This window comes from Cheilinus undulatus, linkage group 12 (genome assembly GCF_018320785.1).
Source record: "Cheilinus undulatus linkage group 12, ASM1832078v1, whole genome shotgun sequence".
NCBI lineage: Eukaryota > Metazoa > Chordata > Actinopteri > Labriformes > Labridae > Cheilinus > Cheilinus undulatus.
The window spans coordinates 44966078-44970438 of NC_054876.1; the positions used below are offsets into that span (position 1 = coordinate 44966078).

Here is a 4361-nt window from a genome sequence, read left to right on the forward strand (position 1 = left end):
TCAAATACACCTGCAGATGTTTAGCATTTAATTTCATTAATTTACATAAGTTTTAATGATAGTTTGACAGTTTAAAACTTCACCTTCTTTGCTAAAAATAAAAATAAAATAAAATTGTACAGCTTATCTTAAGCAACTGATTTGGTTTCTTGCAGGGACAACTTTTCAGGTCTAGAGCTGCTGCTACAGGTTAAGCCTCTTCTCAGTGCCACTGGTCATACACCAACATTAATCAAGTTTCATTTACGATTTTAGCTTTGTTGTCTCTTTTTCATGATTGTGCAGTGTGTTAAAGTCCTAGTTGTCAGCAGTACTGAGAGCCCATGCATAGCTAACTTGGTTTGTACACAAGATGTTTAAAACCTCGAAAGAGGATGCAAACTGCCCCTTATAGTCCGATTTTCCTCAGGCACTCTCAGTCTCACAGCTGTGCCTCGACATGATTTACTAATCAGTCAATTTGGAGATATGACGCATAACCAAATTGTTCTGATGTCATCTGTATTAACTCTACATTAAGGTTAGACCAATATGGACTTTTGGGGGCCGATACCGATATGAAGGAATAAAAAATATTGAGTGTTTAAAAGAGTTTTACATCTCAATTGTTTACAGTTGGCCAACTATCTTAGGCCAGACTTGTTTTTAATTAGCTTTGCCAAGAAGTTCACTTTAGGAGGGATATAAGCAGCTGTATAGCTGTAGATATTGCAAAAGATAGCATGCTTACATTGGGTATAATTTACATTTATTTTAAGAGAGTGGGGGCACATCAAGGATTACACTATTTATCAAGCAGACGTCGTCACAGCTTAGTGCACAAAACAGAGCACATATATAGTGTGAAAGTCAGTCCCAGCAATTACCATCATTCGTTATGTCGTCCAGCGCCTGTATGTGGGCGAGGAGCAGAATGTTTTCCAGACCTCAGCTTGGACAAAGGCCTCCCCTGCCATCCTTGGTGTCTCTTCCTCCTCAGAGTTGAAGAACCCATTGGCATGGGAAGTTCAGGGCTTCAGTTACAGCTCTGGCAGTGTTGCTTATCCTCATTCATGTGTTCACAGGTTTAAAAGGGCAGTCTCCCTCTCTGTGTCAATGGTCTTAACTCTGGAAAACACAACATAACTTATTCATTACTCTCTGACTGTAGCAAAGGAAAGGATTGCTGATGCACATGGAACCTTTATTTTGTTTCCTCCTAGTATAAAGAAAAGGTACATTTCTCAAATTCAGTTGCTCATTTTTATAAATCAATACCAACAACACAAAATAAAAAGATAAATAAAAAAATCTGCATAACTTTGTATGTAATAGATAGAAAATTGCCATTTATTCTGTTCTCACCTTGGATTGCAGATGGGTCATCACTTCTCTGCAACAAGACAAGTGATTCACTATGCTCTTGACATGCCACAATGATGTCCATCCTGCAGAAGCAACAAGAGGGTACAGTGCTGTTAACCCTTAGAGCTCACTGCTATTTTTTTCACCATCATGTCTTGCCAGGACATTTTGTCTTAAAAAGCTTGTAAAACGTCAACCCTGTGGTGCATAGTCAAGCTCTAAACATATCTACTACATCTACTACAGTAATGTCACTTGAATTTTTAAAAAATTGGAATTTGAAACCCAGCAATTTTTTTTTTTACAACACACAGAAAACATTAGTGACTTAACCTTTTCTTAGCACAGACTTATTCTCCCATCTCTTGGGGACAAAACAGTAAAAAAAAAAAAAAAAAAAAAAAATATGACTAACGCTTTTCAAAATATCGATCCATATCTACGGACGAAGAAAAGATTAAATAGATTCATTTGTGTCAGTCCCAAAGCAGCAGAGACGCAACTGGTTGACTACAACTCCCACAATGCATTGTGGTAAACACCATGGCAATGTCCTGGGCAGAAAGCCGAAGTAAGTGATCAAAAATTGATTAAAAATTGATTAAAAGTAGAGTCATTTAGGGCTACAGAGACATTGAGGTTAGCAAACAAATGACAGGAAAGTCAGCTTTCAGAGGAAAAAAAAATAAGTCAGTGGATATGACTTCTTTTTTCAAAGTTATCAACGTTTTTATAAACCTGTCACTTCTTGTTATTTACGACGACACGTCCTCAGAGACCCCAGAAAGTCAGCCAAGTTCTGGTTGATTCACCCGTTACTTCACACGAAGAAACAGACATTGGACTCCTGCACAATACCATCTGCAAACAACAACAATCAATAATATAACACATTTTACCTGAAGTTCAGGTACCTGGACATCTTTAGCCCCCGTGTGTTAGTGAGGGTGTAATTGGTCCTGGTCCTTGCAAGGCAGCTATGCTCATCCCAGCAACATGGAGGAGGTCCAAAGGTCCTAAAATTAAAAAAAAAAGCATATTTGTAAAGCATGCTAAATATCAGCCCCAACCATACAAAAAATACACATAAATAAAATCTGCATAACTTTGTATGTCATTGATAGAAAAATGCAATTTTCCTGTTCTTACCATGAAATGCAGATTAGTCATCACATCTCTGCAACATGACAATCTGGTTCACTATGTCCTTGACATGCAACAATGATGTCCATCCTGCAGAAGCAACAAGAGGGTACAGTGCTGTTAACCAGGAAAATCAGCAGTCTTCCACTTATAAAGGGTTGCGTATGGGTCAGTCTTGGTCATACCACAATAGTAGAGACAGTCTGCTCCCCCTCTCAGCCCAGGTCTTTGTCCAACTGCAAGGCAATCATGCTCATCACAGCAACAAGATGGAGGTCCAAGGCTCCTAAAAAATAGAAGTGTATTTATTTGCATGCAAAAACTCTGCCCCAACTATACAAAATTTAATAACTGTCTGTTTTTAAATAACTTTTTTTGTAATGGATACCAAATTGCTCTTTTCCAGTACATACCATGTAATGCAGATAGGTCAGCACTTCTCCACAACATGACAAGAGTAGTTCACTATGTCCTCGACATGCCATGGTGAAGTTAATCCTGCAGAAGCAGTAAGAGGGTACAGTGCTGTTAACCAGAAATTCAACAGCCCTCCATTAAAATATATATATATATATATATATATATATATATATATATATATATATATATATGGCTGTGTTAGTGCATGTGGTCTAGTTGTTTGCACCAAGTTTCTTTCGAGGCAAATTTTGAAATTCAAATTTCAATTGCTCTAATAGGTCAGGGGAACACTGTGAAACAAATTTACCACCCTTTAAAGCCATTAAGGACAAAAATGTCCTAACCAAAAATTTTTGATAAAAACTTAACATATTGATATATATATATTTTTTGCATAAATCTCTTAAACAACTTCAGCTGTGCTCAAAACTACCAAACATTCAATCATTTGGAGGATTTTAACCCTTTAAATTTTGGTCAAATCTTTTGATCAATTTCAGCTCTGATCAAAACAATCAATTATTGAGTAATTTTCAGGATTTTAACCCTTTAAATGCCAGTTTGATTACAGGATGGTCATATTTGTTCTAAAAAAAACCCCACATAAAACAGTAATTATTTTCCAGTTAACTAATGTTTGGGGTTCATCAGTCCTGGGTATGTCAAACATTAGCCAAAATATTGACTTTGATGCATATTAATTCTTTGCGCAGCATCCGATTTAAAATTAACCATCCTTTCAAGTCACTCGTGGACAAAAACGTCCCATTGAGTCCCATTCAAATTACATTTTTTGATCTTTAAGTAATAAAACTGGCATTTAAAGAGTTAAAATCCTCAAAATGATTGAATGTTTGGTAGTTTTGAGCACAGCTCAAGTTTTTTAAGAGATTTATACAAAAAAAGGCAGAAAAACTATAAATCTGTTAAGTTTTTGTAGCAGTTTGTTGGAAGTGGACATTTATGTCCTTAATGGTTTTAAAGGATAGTAAATTAAAGTGATGCCTGAGGGGTTAAGCATACCAAAATAATAGCGACAATAAACTCTAACTGTACACGCTGTAAATAAAAATGTACCAGTTAAAAAGACTAGACTCCTGCATCAATACCATCTGCAAACAACAACCACTAAAATAAACAATATTTACCTGAGGTTCAGGTACTCGGGGGCATAGTGCATAGTGAGGGTGTAGCAAGTCCTGCTCCCTCTCTCAGTCCAGGTCCTTGTCTGACTGGCTGGAACACAACCAGGCTCGTCAGCAACATGGAGGACGTCCAAAGGCCCTAAAATATAGAAATTCCTTTTGTTTTTGCATGCTAAAAATCTGCCCTAATCACAGAAAAATATACACTAAAAAATCTGCACAAATTAGTTTGTAGAAAATTGGTATTTATCCTGTTCTTACCATGACATGCAGATTAGTCATCACTTCTCTGCAACATGACAGCAGTGG

At 36.8% G+C, this 4361-nt stretch overlaps 1 long non-coding RNA gene across 1 annotated transcript; it reads right to left on the bottom strand.

The window, feature by feature from the left end:
• Positions 1 to 1044: 1044 nt before the first annotated feature.
• LOC121518302 lies at positions 1045 to 2982 on the bottom strand. Its single transcript, XR_005992643.1, has 6 exons — positions 2901 to 2982; positions 2673 to 2773; positions 2494 to 2577; positions 2244 to 2360; positions 1345 to 1427; positions 1045 to 1107 (listed from the first exon to the last, which is right to left on the bottom strand). It is a non-coding gene; the product is annotated as an uncharacterized LOC121518302 (long non-coding RNA).
• Positions 2983 to 4361: the final 1379 nt, after the last annotated feature.